Raw genomic sequence first — 19,373 nt, 5'->3', positions numbered from 1 at the left:
ATCTTGGTTATCAAAGACTCACTCCACCCTGACCACAGCCTCTTCTTTTAGAAGCCATGAGAAAACCACCATCGCAGCTTGAGAGCACAAATCTAGCCTCTTAAGAGGTGTTATGTTCCACAGGCAGTTCGATATCTCAATGCACTCCACATGAAAGCAATTTTCTTTCCATGAGTGCAAATTGCACTTTTAATGCCTGATATTTCAGCCACTCATTTCTTTCACTACATGACAAAACTCTCGAAACTTTTCTGCAAAAGCACTGAATGTTATTCTAACCTTTTATGGCCTTTCTCCATTCATGTACACAAAGTCCAGTATGATTCCAAATGTCATCAAAAGATATATCTGTTTGTAGCTGAACAACTTATGCAATGTGATCTTTCTTCTTTGTGTCAAATGAACTTAACAATTGAAACATCCAAAACTGGCTGTGTTTCTTGCCAACATACTGGTGTTTGGACATGTGGGATTACTTGCGCGTCACTTTCAATAGTTCAATTGGTAGAGTAGAAGTTAAAACTGTCATCCTTAGGCTGTCGGTTCAACTCCGACTCCCACAAACTTTATGTTTTAATGCAGAATCTGTCATTTTATATGAGCAAAAAAAGAGGTTTTCCCTGACCGGGAATCGAACCCGGGCCGCGGCGGTGAGAGCACCGAATCCTAACCACTAGACAACCAGGGACAAAGCTATAGAGTCTGCACTCCTACTATTCTGACAATGTTTGGATGCATACTGGAATTGGTATGCATGAGTGGAAAAAGGCCATAAAGCGAGTTATTCATCTTTCTCTTTGTTCTGCAAAAAAATGAAGTTTGCAAGAGTCAGGGCTCTTTTTTACCATCTGCGAAAAGAGGGAACGCTGGTGTCACTAACACATGGAAAGAGCTGTTATATATTCCCCATTTGTCTCCTTAATGTTTCTGAAATTTTAGCCACTCATTTCTCTCTCTATATGAAAACACTCTAGAAAATTTTCTCCAAAAAGTACGGAATGTTATTCTAAGTACTCGGAAAATAGTCTTTTCCTCCCCCTTCTGACGCGTGAACTTATAGACGCCCTTGATTGCACGGTGTCTCTGTAATTAACAAGGGAGAGAGTGTATGCCACTCTCTCTCTCTCCCTAAGAGTACAGCCAATTATGCTCTTTTAGACTCCCGGCCACAAATGGCTGTGACACCATCAGTTTCAAAGTTAAACACAACTCCTATAGTACTAATAAAAGCTTCACACTCACCTCAGCTGGGACATGGCAGACACTGAAGGAAACTCTTCACTTCACTCTCTTCATCTGTCCAGTCATTAAGCTCCACTGGTTTCTTCACTGTTTGGAGTTTCAGCACTTCTAGCACTTTTAATATTAGAATAGAATCCCTTTATTTACTAAAGGTACACAGAAATGTACACAGGTACACAGAAACTTATTGTATGTAAGAGTGCAATAGTTCAAAGCTGTATTAGTGCAGATAAATACAACTACAGTGCCATTGCAGCTTTTAATGCTGTTTCAGTATCAGGGTCTTCAGGAAGGCTCCACCTGGCAACCCTGAAGTGCCTTGCAATGCTTAAAACTACACACACACACACACACACACACACACAAACAAACACAAACACTCAACAAGGTGAGTTCTGCTTATTTGTTATTGGATATTTGTTAAGAAGGCTGATCGCCATTTAAAATTAGATTCTACACACTGTAATTGTTACACTGGTGAGTTTGAGGTAGAGATGCACTTTCATTAATACTGCTTACACTGTGTTTCTTTACAACACGCATGGACGTGTTGAAGCATCTCATATGCATGGAACACTACTACTCAGAGCATTGGAAGGTTGAAAACAGAAGCTATCTGGCTCACACAATGTTTTAAATGTGCCAAGGGAAATTCCAAGTGTGGCCATCCTTGAGTGGAGTGGAAGATAAATATGTTTTTTTGTATTTCAAAGCAGCTGTAAGAGTATAACAGGCAGTTTAGAACATGTCAGTCCCTCCATGTAATTTGAGAGAAAATATCCTATGAAGATTGGACCAAGATTCCTGCCGAGTATTTTCAGCACATAGTGGAAACTATGCCAGAAAGAATTGCTGCAGTTCTGGAGGCCAAAGAAGGTCCAACATGCTATTAAATGGGTGTACTTAAGCCCACTGTGTCCTATAATAGGATGTTGCTGGAATGTATGTGGATGTTGTTGAAATGGCCGCAGAGTTGCGGCAGCAGTACAGGTCGTCTGTAATCCTTTCCCCCATCCGAGTGAGTTTGCCCTATTACACGGGGTCGAGTTATGATGTGAATGTTTAATTACACAGGATGGATTGTGGGCGACGGAACCGAACAGCCTTCAGGATTCAAATAGAGAAAGGTGAAACTTCTCCAGCCTTTGAGTTAATCACAGGACTATTGCATAGCAATTAGGGATACAGCTTTCGGGGGGTTTGGGTGGGTTGCCTTATCCGCTCCTTTAACAGAGTAGTCACAATTCAAATTTCCCTTCTTCCATTGTTTACAAGGCATTATACATGTGGTTTATTTATAGTGCACGGAGTAATATGCAGCAAGTCTGGTCTGTCTGCTTTGGAAGAGAAACATTTGGCCAAAAGAGCAAGACACAGCCAGGAGGATGATTGGTAAGAGCAAATCATAATATGCACCTTAAAGCTGTGCTCTACAGCTAGGTCCTGTTCCATGACTGCATATATACATTTACTACTGACATTGCCATTTGTATCTGGCCATTTACAGTGCACTCTAGCTCAATGCAGCACTTGAAGCTGATTTTCCATTGTGTAGTTATTATGTTCAAGAGATGTTTGACCCGGTCAGGGTGACACACTTTAGTGAGGGCAGCAGTATCCTAGAGGACACTACAGACAGTGACAGAGACATCTCAGAGCGCGACGTGAGAGGTTGAGTTTTTTGTTACTCTCTCTACGACATACTTTTCATGCCAGGTACTATTGTCCAGTTCAGCCCAATTTAATTTACTGCCTTGTATTATATATAAATTGCTGAACATCTTATCACTCAGTTTCAAACATCCCCTCAGCTCTTTTAAGCCATTTTGGTTATTCAGAAGTACTGCTAAATGGATGTGGTGGGAAAATGAGAGCATATCAAACACAGACAGCTTTATGCATTGAGTAGTAAAGAGTAAAAGTTTATTGGGTTCTGTCCCCTGTATAACAGAGTAAGAGAACTGACCCGCAGTACGGTCCCCCTCCCCTTATACACAGAACAGAAGAAAGAGAAAAAAAGAAAAACGACTCCTACAGAGTATCTGCTAGTTCATGTTTTGGTTAGCCTGAGCGCTGAAGGCTTCTTCTATCTCTATGGTTAGAACGGTATGTGAGCAGCTGGTGTCCCTGACTCACATGCTTATCTGCAGACTGTTATGCTGTGACTATAGAAACATAAAGCAAAGTTAAATAAAGCAAAGTAAATTTCCACAAAATGAAACAAAGTAAATTTCCACAACATTTCCCCCTTTTATTCTATATCACACATTATCACACATTTATTCAGCAAATAGTACTACGATGTCTTCATGTGGATCACCAGCACCGCCCATCTTGGGGAGCGGAATGTCTTCACAGAGCTGGGGTTGGTCATTGGCTTGACCGCTGAGCGCTGGCATGGTGAAATCACTAGAAATACGTCTGACACGCAATGACAAAAAAGGAGGTAAACACAGAAGAAGAAGAAGAATGGGTAGCAGAATGGGCAACGCTACAGCTGCTAGGTTCGCTGCCCAACTGCCCAACCAGGCCGTCAGCCATTCCCAGAAACCACCTGGAACTGTAGGCTGCGGAGTGAAGGCAGATCGCATATGATTCATATAATCAGTAATATTAGCGCTGAGATCTGGAATGTAAAAACAGCAGGAAGTGTTAATCATTTTGCACACTCCTCCTTCCTTCATGGTTAGGAGATTTAATACCATTCTATGTTGAAGCACTACTGCCCTTATCACTTGTTGTTCTATCTTTAAGGCACCTATTGCTGCTAAGGTATCATTAACTACTTGCAGTAACTGATAAGCTAAGCCATTGATCTTTTGCAGGGCTGCTACTGTGCCACCGCCCAGGAAAAGGGACCAACCAATGGTTTCACCCGGAGTGGTCCATGGGTCCCTCAGAATTCTACCACAATAGTCTGTGCTGGTTATGTCTCTCCTCACCCTGTGCTGCTTGGCATGGGGAAGTGTATACACCTGCGTCCTTGGGCGCACTACAGCTGGATAACAACAACCAGTCCAGTTCTGTGGCCCCTGACTGAATCTTCCGTAATGTGGCCTGCGGGGTAGCAGCGGTTTCCTGTATTGCTTGCACAGCGGTTTTAGTTGCAGCTGCCTTTGCTACTCTATCTGCAAAATTATTCCCCTTGCTGATTTGGTCTTCTGTAGTCCTGTGAGCTGCACACTTAACAACTGCAATTGTCTTTGGCAGCGAAATGGCTTCTAGCAAGATGGTGATGTCTAATATATTTACCCGAGCTTGTCAGGAATTGCCTATGTTTCCATATGGCTCCAAAATCATTAACAGTTTTGTCTGCAGCTAGTTTGCATGCTTCCGTCAGTGCTACTAGTTCAGCAGCCTGCGCTGAATAGGAGGATGGTAATACTTCTGTTTTAAGTATTTCATGATCTGTTACTACCGCGTATGCTGCCCTATTGACCCCTGTGTCATCCCTGCTTGCTGACCCATCCACATAGAGGCATAGGTCTGAGTTACTTATGGCTTCTTCAAAGAGATCAATCCACGGTATATATACTTCAGCTAAGACTGCTGTGCAGTCTTATGGATCTCCATCCTCCTCCGTAGGAAGGAGTGTAGCTGGGTTCAGTGTTATACACCTTTTGACAGTTATATTAGGCATATCTAAGAGGGTGGTGTGGTATCTCAGCTACCACTGGGCTGATAAGTGTGACACTCTTTGGTCCTGCAGTATTCGGTGTACTGCGTGTGGGACTAAAACAGTAAGAGGGGAGTATGCCACTATGGTTTAGTTAGCGAAATTATGGCTTGTGCTCGGTTTTGAGACAACCTGTGTGTATTTCCCTTAATGATATGCCCCAAGAACGTCACTTCCTCCTTACAATTCTGTAATTTTGCTCTACTAGGTCAGTTACATGTATGTTACATCTGAAATATTCCCTTGAGCTTTTACGCAACATACTAAACAAAGGTTAGGAACAGGCTAAACTCTGCTAACTCTCAGCAGGTCAAAAGTACTTCAGACTGCAATCTATGACCTAGTATTTTATCAAATTTTATCATAATTGTAACGCAGGGAGGCTTGGCAGGATACAAAAGAGGAGCCGTGATGCATACAACGATGTTTATTTAGAGACATGGAAGACAACGTAGCACTAAGGCTATCGTGGGATCAAACACTGACAATGTTAACGTTTACACAAATGACTTATATGTGCAAACAATAACAACACAACGAAGAGCACACACACACAAGCAAACACACACACGGGGAGACGTTTGGGGGGGTCGTACTGTGTTCACACATGCTCTCTCTCTCTCTCTCTCTCTCTCTCTCTCTCTCTCTCTCTCTCTCTCTCCATCCTTTGGGTTTCAATAATACCCCCAGGGCAGACAGAGCCACTATTCAAGCAATGTAATATTCTGCTCTGGCTCCTCCTACCTCTGCAATGACATCCTCAGCTTTTATTTCAGTGGGCGTTGCATAGCCACTCATAAGTATAAATATGCCCCTGCCTGAGCTCCTGAAATTACTACAGCTTATTAAAAAAAACCCTAATGAAATATGCAATTGCTTATAGTAGATTGTTCAGCCTTTTATATTCAGTTATGCATGACTATGGCTAGGCACCCCTGTACCCAATGATATCCGCATTTCAATGATTGTGCTCATTTTTGAGTATCGTGTGAGCTAGTAACATCTCAGCAAAAGATAGGATTCCAAATATGCATTAGTCTTTACAATAACCTAAGACAACCCTTTTGCACGAAGGGAACTGGTAACTATGCACACCCTCCATAATGTTCAGAAGATATTTAATGTGCTGGACAGTCGAAGCATTATGTGTGCGCGTGCGTGATGTTATTAACGTGACAGTAAAAGCTCACCATTTTTAAACGGGGGCTGATCGACTTTCCACTTATGCAAGACTTATGTCAAGAGTACATGTCAAAAATTAGAGATGGAATGAGGGGCTAAATGCAACAGTCATACAAGGCATACAACAGTCAAAGGTAATGTGGAAACACACTTAAAAAACAAACTATAAGATCATGATTGTCAATTACATTAAGAAAACAAACAAACAAAAAAATATATAACTGTCATATAGAAACAGAATACAAACTGTCTTCCAAGATTGCAACATATTTACATAATTAACAAAATATTAATTAATTTAAATTCTAATTATTCACACCAATAATGCTCGGTGACTAGAAATCGTTTTTGGTTGTAGCTTCATGTAATCCTGTAGCTACCAGTCTCTTTCAGTGAAAATGGTCAGGTACATGTATGTTACATCTGAAATAATTCCATGAGCTTTTAAGTAACATACTAAACAAAGGTTAAGAACAAGCTAAATCAAATCAGGCTAACTCTCAGCAGGTCAGAAGTACTTCAGACTGCAAACCATGACCTAGTATTTTGTCAAACATGTTTGTTATTACATTATCAGTGACTTAGCCTTCTTAAAGTAGATGAGGGCTTGTGCTGGTGAGAGAGTGACAATAAGCAGCAGCATAACCTTGTAGAGCAGCACCTGCTCCGAGTTACGCATACGCACCAACGGGTCCGTGCATCTCTGACTACAGGTGAACAAACCGGTACAGTGTGCTGGTGTTAGTGCCATTAACCACTCTAAACTGGAGTTTTGAGTGTATATACGTGGAGGAAGGACAAGTAGTTAAAGAGGATTACGTCTCCACGTGTTGTGGTTGCTGGCGGTACTGGTCAGCGCAGGGCACGTGTGTCAAAGCTGGACATACTCCTGTCCAGCGATCTGGCAATGCAAAACAGGGAGAGTGAGCTGCAACAGAGTTCCAGAGTTTTAACAAGAATTTTGACTTATTGACAACTCGCATATAAGAACAAAGTGAAAGATTTAGGGTCATGCTTTTATGTTTCCAGGAGATTAACTCACCTGCCTTTCAGAGACGTGCAGAGCGGAACTTTCAAAAAGCTTATCAAGGTGATGAGAATGTGAGGTTTAGGTTCATCTATAGTGTTACATTAACAATGTAAAATATGGATATTGAGGTCAGCATCACTTAAGAGTGTATGTGTGAAACATCCTTGTCACCATAAATGTTGTGTTGTTACAAAATTAAGCAGTCCATCCAGTTTCATTTCCCTGATTTATTAGCAGCCTGTGCCCATGGTCTGACTCAAGTATTTTTATTTTAATTTCCTCCATGTTGTTTATAATAGGCCTACAGTAAGAAATCCTTTTAAAGGTGATCGCCATTTCTCCCACTGTATACTGTTGAACCATACACGTTTTTATTCAGTGAGAGATATGTCATTTATGGGGATTAGGTACAGCGCGTTTTGTTCAGGACATTCGCGACGATATATGTGCTAAATGGGATTGTAAAATAACTAGCTAGCTAGCCATGTATTTAGACAGAACCTGAATTGTGTTACATCGGGATTTTTATCCCATGTTTTTAAGGCTGCGTTATGTACAGCCTAGCATAAATAAATACGCAAGAATGCAGAGCAGGAATAGTCCATAGTTTATTTTCCCTTCTATATAAGCCCGCAGGTTCATAGGTGACTAGCTTTTATAATGTCATGTGTAATTTGAGCATAATGGTGGAAACTACAAAGAACAATATGGAAAAAAAGGAGGGTTGTTTCCATAATTGCCCTTGAAAAAATTTATAAGAATTAAACTCTTGTTTCCCCCTCAGACAGTCTCCGGAGGGTCCCTCAAAAGCATGTTTATATTTAAGTTGCAATAAAGGACAGGACCAGCTATTCACTTCAACTAATTCTGGAGTCTGCATCTTTATTTTCTATTGAAATATTTAATCTTAAAACTATCTAATTGGGGATGGGTTTTCTGAACATACAGGCATCTGTGATGGTAATCCCTTAATATTAGAGGGGTAAAGTTATATTATCAGATAACTAACTAGATTGCTAGTTTTCTGTCTCTGCCATGGTCGATTGTACTTTCATCAGTAGGCAAGGTAACCCGGGTGCACTAGCGAGTTTTCCGTCATATCTGCCATTGCTTCTACAAATACAACGCAGCAAGTCCATTATTTTAGATCTGGTGTCTCACAGCAAGCTGGCAACAATTAGTTGGTTAAAAAATTATAGTAAATAAAGAAAATAAAACACTAACATGATAGTCAAGCTAGGTTCATTCGCAAAGCTAGCTAGCTAACGATAACAACAGAAAAATTAAAGTTCAGTGTCAGTCAATTTAGCCAAAGAGGAACAGATTTTGTCGCATTTTGTGAGTGGCTCTTTAGACATTAATGTGGCAGACTGCCTGAACGTCAGCCCTCATTTGTTCTGTTAGTTCAACCCTTTTAACAAGTGCCGTCAAACAAGAGAATGGGTGCATTTTAAAGTGGTCAGCATTGCTATCCATTGGAGCCTGCTGTTTGATTAGAAAACCAGCACACACATTTTCATGTATGACATATTTAACATATTTGTCCCAAAGGCATTGATCCACGGAACGCAAGGATCAGCATCGCATGTTCTAAACTATGCTTACTCCTTGCTCCACTGGAACGTTTAAGTGCGCACGTGCCGGTAAAGGGGAAAAGACAGCGTGTGGATTGCGTTTGGGGTGACTGTTACATAACATCTGTAGCCAGTGTTGAATACATAATGGAATTTAAATGGAATTTAATTAAATGGAATTTAATAAGCCATGGATGTAATGGAATTTAATTAAATGGAATTTAATAAGCCATGGATGTACTAATATCGATATACCGTTTTTCTCCGCAAATACTCTGTCACCCAAGACAAAGCGGTCCATGAAGCTTGCCTCTGGCAATGGCCTGGATGGAGTTACTGTGAGTACCGTTATCAACCAACATGAGGACAAAAGACAGGAAGGTGTTGAGCCCACTGTTATCACTCATAATCCGGTTCCAGTTGTGAACTGTCTTTAGTGATGTTTCTTTAACCCAGTCTGCCACTGCGAGTAAGCCTGAAAGGCTGGGCCAGGCCAGCACTGAAAGCATGCCTAGACTGCTCATGCAGTCCTCCACCAGTGAGCTGCTCACATGCCTGGGTGCGTTCTTGTGGCGGCGTTGCTGCCTGCTGAAGGACCTGACTACTGACGAGCCCGTGCAGTGGCTGCGCATTGTGGACCGCTACGTGACACTGACAGAATGGCAGGAGCAAAGCTTCCTCATTCCAGGCACCGTGGTCTTTCTCTTCATGCTGTGCCGTGACATCATTTCAGCTGAGGTGGCCACCAAGGAGGAGCTGCAGGCCGTGCTGCTCACATGCTTGTATGTGTCTTGCTCCTACATGTGTGAGGAGATCAGCTACCCAGCCAAAGCTTTCCTGGTGCAGGAAAACAAAGGGGCCTTCTGGGCCCGATCCCTGGACATTGGTAACCGCATGAGTGGCAAGATGCTGCAGATTAACAATGACCCGCAGTATTTTTGGCAGGTCTTCACTGACCTGAAGAACATGATGCTTCATTAAAGGATTAAAGAATAAAATATTTTATTAATTAAACATTTTGTTAAAATTTTATTTAATTTTAGTTATAAAAAAACCCACATAACTGCAAAGTCAGTTGTTATAATGTGTGATGTAATTTCTCCCCACCTAGCGTTATTACATCTCCTAATCTTACCAAAAATGTGCCACTTGATTTAGTTATGTTAACTTCATATCAAAGATGTCAAAAGCAGCTATTAATGTCAGCTGATGCTTGTTGGCATAAGCATTTATAAATGTTCAAGTATGTTTATGTCAATTGTCATTAAGGGCTTATGTGGGAGTCATCTAGCACTCTGAACAGTGCCCTTCAGTAATGTTACCCAAATTTCTTATCTGCACCATCAAATGAGCTCCACTAGACCTAATCTGCCATATGACAGCACTCAAACACTGCCAGTTTGAAGTGGTTCTGCTGTGCCCCACAACTCTAGATATGTCTCCCTATTCTGAGGGAAAACATTTATTTTCACAAAATGAATTCTATACTCAGCTCAGCAGTGAGAATACTGTGAAGTAAGAACTGAAGCCTGAACCAGGCCTAAAAGCTATTTAACTTTGTGGCTCAAGGTGAAGATGCACTGACATGCAAAACAGCTCTCTGATGTATTGTGGTTGGGTGGAATGAGTCTTTGATAACTAAGATTGTAACTAACATTGAAACTGCTCACTGCACTACAACAAGTACACAAGGTGTAATGAACTTGCTATGAGAATGACCTCAGTAAGTAACTCAACAAGGATAGGCTCATCATCATGCATTAGCTAACATTCAGCACTCATACACAAGGGTGAATGTTCAATTTTTATTCAAGCATCTCATGGTCACAGTCTGTAGTGTGTACAAAAGGAATCTAAAGGAAAGGTGTGAGCAAGTACATCTTCCACTGATAAGAGATGTAAATTAAGACTCGAATTGTAACATTAGAAAAAAGATGTACAGTTCTATCAATTTATTTAAGATGCCACACCTTAAACATTTAAAGCTGTTATTTACAGTACATTTATTATAATGCAAAATAATTTTAAAATGTTATTACAGTGACATCTCATGAACTATTACACAATTATTTTACAAGGGACAGACTGACTAAATTTAAAATTAAGAAAAGCTTAAACAAATTTTAAACAATACAGAAACTCTACATATAGAATATAAAAAGTTAATAACAACAATCACAATAATAATAAGAATAATAGCAATAATACAAACAAGGATGACAATAACAGTCACAATAATAATAATAAAGTCAGTGTCTTCGGCTTTTCTTCTTAGGCTGTTCAGGCATGGGTTCTCCACTCATGTCCACTTCAAAGTGCGGCACGAAGCTGTTGAAAATTGGAGTAGAGAAGCTCTCAGTCACGTCGAACTGTCCATCAGGCTTCACTTCCTCTCGCAGAGTCGGACAGAAGAGCGCTTCCCACAGGCGCTGCTTGATCCTGCGGCCCAGTACAAGGCTGTAGGGCTTGGCCTGTCTGGAGGGACTTTAAGTTCAAGTTCAAGTTCAAGAGGTTTTATTGTCATTTCAGCTATATAGAAGTACACAACAAAAACGAGACAATGTTCCTCCAAGACCATGGTGCAACCTGAAAACAACAGTGCAACAGACAACATGCTACACAAGTGCAAACAGTCCAATATAGTGCAAAATGTCATTAAATAAACATTAAATAAACAATAATAAACACAGGACAGGACAAATAAAAAATAGAAAATGAGTAGACAGTGCAATTTAGTACAGTACACAGTACTGGGCATATGTAAAGCGATTTGTGCATAGCAATCAGTGATATGCTACCCTGAACATAGCAGTCACCGGTAGCAGCCAGAACAGTTCAGAGTACAGTGTTGGTTTAGTACAGTACTCTAGCAGCAAGTAGGATAATGTGCAAGACTGCAACAGGAGTGCATAGTTTATTTGTGTGACGTTTGACTTCAGCACTGGTCCAATGCAAAACAATGTGTGAGTGTGTGTATAGATATGTATATATGTGTGTATTGTAAAGGAAATACTATGTGCTTCAGTGATTCACATACATTCAGCAGTATCCTGTTCCCTAGGAAAAATGTTTATGTAAGCAAAGAACTTTAAGGGAGTGAGACCGTAGATTAGATAAGCAGGAAGATGTCTCTCGTTTTATTGCCTGCCATTGCTTTATTGCCTGCAATTAAGGGATGACAGTCAAGCAAGATTCTTACCAGCCGCCTGAAAGAGATAAGCAACGCTTAAAGCTGAATGGTATATGAGCCATAGCAACAAGAGGCAGGAAGTCTGTGATTGGTCAAGGCATACAGTTAGAATTGTATATCAAGCAATGCTCTGTATGACTCGGGGCTTCTCTTGGTAGTGAGCCCCACACTCTGTGGAATCTTTCTTTTCTATTAAAACCTTTTTTACTTATTATCCACATCTGACTCCCCGTTTCATTGAATTTCCACCACAGAATTTGGCGTAGTCGGCAGGATCAGCGAGAGGCACCATGCGGAGCAGCGGTGACTAAACTTCGAGGACGCTCCTCAGAGAGAGAACTGAGCTGGAGAAAGAGGGAAACCCACAAGAATACGGGAAAGTACCTAACCAGGGAGTGACGTCCCGCTTGACTCCGGTGGTGTGCTCCGCCTGATCTAACGAACAGAAAGTAAGTGGTGAAGTTCAGTAATTTAATCCTAGAAGAAAGTGACATAGTGATCCGCCTGAGTCTACCCTGGGGTGGGTCTGTAAAGTAGCATAGTACATGAGATACTAGGGCTTAAAAATAGGGTCTAGAGGACTCCGGAGTCTGGGACTCCGCCAGCCTAAGAGAATAGGCACACTGAGTAGACGTACTAGTGTAAGAAATAGGCCCGGGCCGACAGAACACCCCGTAGGGAAAGGAGTGGACTCAGTATACTAGCACGATTTGCTGGAGCGGAACTAATCCATATCGGGGGTAGATGGTGTGGATAATAAGATAAGAATAGGAAAATTGTAGAGAGTAGGTAAGTTTCCTTTGTTCTTTTGTTGCCTGGATCCAAGAAAAAAAAAAAAAAAAAAAAAAAATTTGGTTATTATTATTATTATTATTATTATTATTATTATGGGTGCGGGCAACAGTAAGGAGTATGAGTTCAATAAGGACAAGTTCTCCAGTAGCCTACTCTTTCAAATGAATAAGGACTACGGGGAACATGTAAACAAACATGTCCCATTTTGGATTAAATATTACGGTTTTAATGTCTCAGGGACTCTAAGTGTTGCATACCTGTTAAAATTAATTGAAAGAGTTAAGGTTAAGCCTAGGGAAGCTGATAAGAAAGCGTGGAAATATTTTGATGAGAACAGTGAAGACATGCTGGAAAAGGCAAAAATGTGGTTAGAAGAAGCTGAGAAAAGGCAGAAGCAGCAGGTAGGGCATAGAAAAGGTAATAATGAAGTGTCTCAGTGTGTTTCTTTAGCTGATCCTGACCTCGATGCCGCCCCGCCGAGAGCCCCCCAGCTGATTCAGCAACCACAAGCGCTAGCAAATCCACCTCCTTATCCGCAACCAGGAACTTCATTAACACCAAAGCCGTCTCCATATGACGAATTAAGACGACAACTGGAGGCAATAACCTCACCAGTGGCTCATCGCACTCGAAGTCACACCACTATAAAGCCATCTGCAGAGCCTGAGATAGGCTATGCCCCACAGTTCCCGATGGTGGAAGTGTCAGGACCTGAGGGAGTGATTATGGTCCACCGTCACTGGACTGCAGACGACATCATGAAAGCGGCCGATGGCCTGAGCAAGCCAGGTGACATCGGCGGACGACGCTTCGGACAAGAACTGATGGCATTCGTGCAGTCCTGCAGACCAACACAGGCTGAACTGAGACGGTTGTTGATGATTCGACTCGGACCACAGTATAACCGCATTGATAGAAACTGGGTGGATGGAGATGTCCGTCTCCACCTGCCTGAGTGGAATGCACCGCCCCAAGGCCAGCCTGACCTGAATGGCCCATACAGAGAGATGATAAGAGGACTCATCGAAAGGGTGGAAACAGCCTATCCAACCACCATCAACACCGATGTGATAGCATCATGCAAACAGAAAGATGACGAACCCGTCGCTGACTTTCTCGTCCGTCTGATGCGTGTCCACACTGACCATTGTGGAATTGACACACCAGCACAACGAGCAGCAGGACCTGGAGAAGTAGGTGCATGGGAAGCTCATTTGAGAAACAGCTTCCTAATGAATATGAGAAAAGACATCAGCGATCTCATTAGAAAAAAACTGCATAGGCTACAGCAGAGCTCCCCTATCTACTATTGAGGAGCATGCCAAGCATCATGAGACAATCCTGGGGAAGAAAGACGCCAGACGAGAGCGTCAACGAGCAGATACCACACACCAAGCGATGCTGACGATGCTCCAGGCGGTGGGAGATCAAGGAGAAGGCCGCGGACAAGGAAGTAGTCGTGGCAGGGGACGTGGTCGCGGAAGAGGCAGAGGAAGAGGAAAAGGAGGAAAAATTGATTGGATGAAAGAGCAGGAATGCTACAACTGTGGAAAGCTTGGACATTTTGCCAGAAACTGTCCGGAGGAGGATAACTCGTATGACGGGGGCACAGATCAGGATCCCACAATCCACGAGTGACGGGCGGTGGAGAGGCAGGACAGCAGTGGACCACTGAGTGAAGACAGCAAAAGGGAAGTGACAAATTTAAATTACCAACTATTACAGCAGATTAGTAAAGGGCCAAGAGGCCTCCCCGAGGTAACTGTGAAAGTAGAGGGAAAAAATGTTAGGTTTTTGGTTGACAGTGGTGCCACCCACTCAGTGTTAAAAGAAGGATTAATAGAATGTAGAATGAGACAAGGATATGGGATAACAGTAATTGGAGTGGGAGGTCATCCCATTGATGAAAGGCTATCCGAGCCTCTCCGATGTAGTTTAGGGAAAAGCCAATTTAAACATAGTTTTTTGATATCAGAAACCTGTCCAATTAATTTGTTAGCTAGAGATTTAATGTGTAAACTTGGGTGCACAATTAGCAGCAACCCAGAGGGGTTGTTTGTTACGTGGGAAACACCTACACAGGGAGTCCAGCTAGAGGCAGGAGCCCCTTTGTACGTGTATGAATTGCAGTGCACTGCGGGGGAAGTACTAACACATTTTATGACTGAAGTTACTAACACGCTACCTGGTGAGCTGACAGTTAAACAAAGTGATTCTATTCACTGTACAATGAAGGTCCATGAGGGATGTGACGTTGATTTTGAACAGAAATTTGACTTAGGGGGCAGTGACAGTTTGATTATCACAGCCATAGCGTGGGACTGCGAGTGGGCTGCGGGAGTGGTGCAGCCCTCAGCTAAACAGAAATCTTTATATTCAATCTCACATGCAACACCTCATGTGTCGCTGGCTAGCGCACATGTTGACCCAGACTGGCAGAGAGTAGGGTTGTGGACAAAACGCGTGTTGAGCGCAACTGATTGGATAAAAGAACCCCAGTGTAAAATTATGTACAGCCCAAGCATAGAAGTGTGGAAAATGCCAACCCCGTATAGGCTAAGTTGCAGAAGGGGGGTCGAGCTTGTAAGTCCAAATATAGTAATTATGGCAGCCTCTGTTACCCTCTCAGAGGAGGAGGAAGAGGAACTGAAAACAGTTCCTGCAGGGTTATGGGCACAGGGAAAAAATGATGTGGGCTTAATAAAAGGATGTGAGCCTGTCCACATCACCCCAAAATCTGATTACAGACCACGCCAGCACCAATACCCTCTAAAACCAGAGGCAGTGGAGGGCATCAGGCCTGTGTTCCAATCATTAAAACAAGCAGGAGTTATCGTACCATGCCCAGACTCACCAGTACGTACTCCAATTTTCCCAGTTAAGAAGCCAGGGAGAGATGAATGGAGATTTGTGCAGGATTTGCAGGCTGTCAACGCGGCAGTACACCCTAGAGCCCCAGAAGTTCCAAACCCGCACACTATTCTCTCAGATCCCACCAGACAGTAAGTGGTTCAGTGTAGTTGATTTGGCCAACGCTTTCTTTAGCGTACCTGTGCACAAGGATAGCCAATTTTGGTTTGCTTTCACTTTTGAAGGAAAGCTATACACATTCACGAGATTGTGTCAAGGGTATTGTGAATCACCAACCATTTACAATGCCGCCTTACACCGAAGCCTAGAGGCTTTAGAACTCCCTAAGGGAATAGCCTTGCTGCAATACGTTGATGATCTTTTGATTTGTGGAAAAACACGAGAAGCGTGTAAACAAGCCACGGTGGCACTGCTACATCATTTAGCAGGGGAAGGCCATAAGGCATCCAAATCCAAATTACAGTTCTGTAAGCAGCAAGTGCATTTTTTAGGACATGACATCACTGAGCAAACGCGCATGCTGACTAAAGACCGAGTGAATGCCATTTTGACTATACCAAAGCCCATGACGAAAAAACAACTGTTGTCCTTTTTAGGAATGTGTTCCTATTGTAGGACATTCATACCATCCTATGCAGAACATGAGGGACCACTCAGAGATATAATACCGACAAAAGGGTCAAATTCCTCACAGCCGGAATGGACACCGGAAGCTGAGGCGGCCTTCACAACACTGAAACAGCTGTTACAAGTCATGCCAGCGTTAGGCATTCCCGACCCAAACAAACCATTTGAACAGACAGTGGATGTTAAAGGGCAATATATGACAAGTGTATTGACACAAAAACATGGGGACAAACAAAGACCGGTGGCCTACTTCTCAGGAAAATTAGACAGTCGCAGCAGGCCTACCTTTATGTGTAAGAGCTGTGGCAGCCGCCGAGAAGGCACTAGTGGCTTCCAGAGACATAGTAGGCTACGCTAAGCTTACCCTACATGTGCCTCATGCAGTGTCAAGAATACTGCAAGATCAAAAAGTGCCACATTTGTCCACTCAGCGATGGCTTAGGTACCACACTGCCTTATTAGACATGCCAAATGTTACTGTGAAACGATGCACAACTCTAAATCCCTCCACTCTATTGCCTACAGAGGAGGAAGGAGAGCCCCATGACTGCCAACAGGTGTTAGAAATTGCAACATCTCCCAGAATAGATTTAAAGGAGGAACCAATATCTAATGCGGACCTGGAATTTTTTGTGGACGGTTCAGCTAAACGTGACTCTCAGGGCACTAATCGAGCAGCATATGCTGTTGTGTCACACACAGAAGTGGTGAAAGCAGAACCACTCCCATCTAATTACTCAGCGTAGGCAGCTGAACTTGCTGCACTCATATATGCGTGTAAACTAGCACAAGACAAGACCGTGAACATCTGGACCGATTCCCGGTACGCGTGGGGAGTAGCACATGACTTTGGGGCCATTTGGAGACATCGCAACTTTCTCACCAGCTCAGGAGCAAAGATAAAGAATCACCACCTAGTAGCAGAGCTGTTGGAAGCAATTCAACTACCAAAGGAAGTAGCAATTATAAAATGCGCTGCACACACTAAGGCGGATGACGCCGTATCAAAAGGGAATGCTTATGCGGATAAAGTAGCTCAACTCACAGCGTTACAACCGCTCCATACACAAATGGCACAAGCAGATACCGAAACCAGAATATCTACTAAAGATATCCAAAAACAAGCCACTCCACAAGATTATGTGAAATGGAAAAAAGGGGGGTGTAAACAAATAGGCGGGATATGGGTACACCCAGATATGAACAAACCCTGTCTCCTCACAGCTTATATGAAAGGACTAATTGAGATTGCTCATGGGAGGAGTCACATGAGCAAAGGGGGGATAGTGGAGAGTATAACGAGACATTGGTATGCACCAGGAATAAACACACACACCCAAAATTTTTGTTCCCGATGCTTGGTATGTGCACAAAACACACCACACGGGGACAATCATACCAAACACGCACCCGCCGGACACCCGCCTAGTGAGCCATTTCAACATTGGCAAATAGATTTTGTAGAACTAACACCAGCTGAAGGAAAGAGGTACATGCTTGTGTGTGTGTGCATGTTTAGCAAGTGGGTGGAGGCCTTCCCAACGGGAAAACAAGATAGTGATGCAGTAGCAAAAGCGCTACTGAGAGAAATTATTCCCCGGTGGGGGTTACCACAACGAGTGTCCAGTGACAATGGGACACCCTTCGTACACGAAGGACTAAAAGCTCTGACTAAATATCTAGGGGTAGAAATGAGAAAACACTGCAGCTATCACCCTGCTAGTGCAGGGGCAGTAGAACGGACAAACGGCACCATTAAAGGAGGTCTAGCTAAATTAACGCAGGAAACGGGCATGAATTGGGTAAAATGCCTTCCCCTCGTCCTGTGGCAATGCCGAACCAGACCGCAGGCACGAACAGGCTTATCAGCTTTTGAGATAGTGTTTGGACGGCCTCCCAACACGGGGATAGGACCGCCCGACTGGGATACTAACCTGATCAATGAGTCAATTTTGCAGTATTGTGTGTCTCTGCACAAATCTCTCTCCCATGTGTCTAAGCAGGTGAAGGCAGTTCTTCCTGAGGTGACGAATACTCCACTCCACACCCACCAACCAGGTGATTGGGTGCTGATAAAGGACTTCAGAAGAAAGCGGTGGAACCAGCCCAGGTGGAGAGGACCATTCCAAGTGCTACTGACGACTAACACCGCCATCAAGACCGACGGAAGAGCGACATGGGTGCATCACACGCATTGTAAAAAGGCACCAGAAACGCCACCGCAGGACTAGCAAGATGCAGCACCTCCTGTGGATCAGCCTGATACTATCACGCATCAGTGTCATTACATCTAAAGATTGGTGTATACAAAAGTATGGAGGAGTAGAATTGGACTATATGGTGGGCAGTTCTACTGCATGGACTTTTGACTTATGTGACGTAATTAATTGTGCAGGAAAGAATTCATCATATCACAGATATGATACATACTTATGTTGGGATAAGGATAACTTCCATGTTTTTGCCATAACTGAAGATTTTAGTTAATGATTGTATGAGAATCAAAGGGGGGAAATGTAAAGGAAATACTATGTGCTTCAGTGATTCACATACATTCAGCAGTATCCTGTTCCCTAGGAAAAATGTTTATGTAAGCAAAGAACTTTAAGGGAGTGAGACCGTAGATTAGATAAGCAGGAAGATGTCTCTCGTTTTATTGCCTGCCATTGCTTTATTGCCTGCAATTAAGGGATGACAGTCAAGCAAGATTCTTACCAGCCGCCTGAAAGAGATAAGCAACGCTTAAAGCTGAATGGTATATGAGCCATAGCAACAAGAGGCAGGAAGTCTGTGATTGGTCAAGGCATACAGTTAGAATTGTATATCAAGCAATGCTCTGTATGACTCGGGGCTTCTCTTGGTAGTGAGCCCCACACTCTGTGGAATCTTTCTTTTCTATTAAAACCTTTTTTACTTATTATCCACATCTGACTCCCCGTTTCATTGAATTTCCACCACAGTATGTATGTATGTACGTGTGTGTGTGTGTGTGTGTGTGTGTATGTGTGTGTGTGTGTATGTGTGTGTGTGTGTGTATGTGTGTGTGTGTGTGTATGTGTGTGTGTGTGTGTATGTGTGTGAGTGTGAGTGTGTGTGTGTGTGTGTGTGCCCATTTTGGAATCTGAATTGGAATTGGAGTTAGCCAGAGTTCAGGAGTCTAATGGCTTCTGGGAAGAAGCTGTTGCA

At 42.9% G+C, this 19,373-nt stretch overlaps 1 long non-coding RNA gene and 1 other non-coding gene across 2 annotated transcripts; one reads left to right on the top strand and one right to left on the bottom strand.

The window, feature by feature from the left end:
* Positions 1 to 616: 616 nt before the first annotated feature.
* Positions 617 to 688, bottom strand: trnae-cuc (transfer RNA glutamic acid (anticodon CUC)). The gene has a single exon. It is a non-coding gene; the product is annotated as a tRNA-Glu (tRNA).
* Positions 689 to 11,709: 11,021 nt separating this feature from the next.
* On the top strand, positions 11,710 to 19,111 carry LOC145659455 (uncharacterized). Its single transcript, XR_014125669.1, has 2 exons — positions 11,710 to 12,683; positions 18,191 to 19,111. It is a non-coding gene; the product is annotated as an uncharacterized LOC145659455 (long non-coding RNA).
* Positions 19,112 to 19,373: the final 262 nt, after the last annotated feature.

Source organism: Electrophorus electricus, chromosome 10 (genome assembly GCF_041902795.1).
Source record: "Electrophorus electricus isolate QZ-2024a chromosome 10, ASM4190279v1, whole genome shotgun sequence".
Classification (NCBI taxonomy): Eukaryota; Metazoa; Chordata; class Actinopteri; order Gymnotiformes; family Gymnotidae; genus Electrophorus; species Electrophorus electricus.
This window is presented reverse-complemented; position numbering and strand designations above follow the sequence as displayed.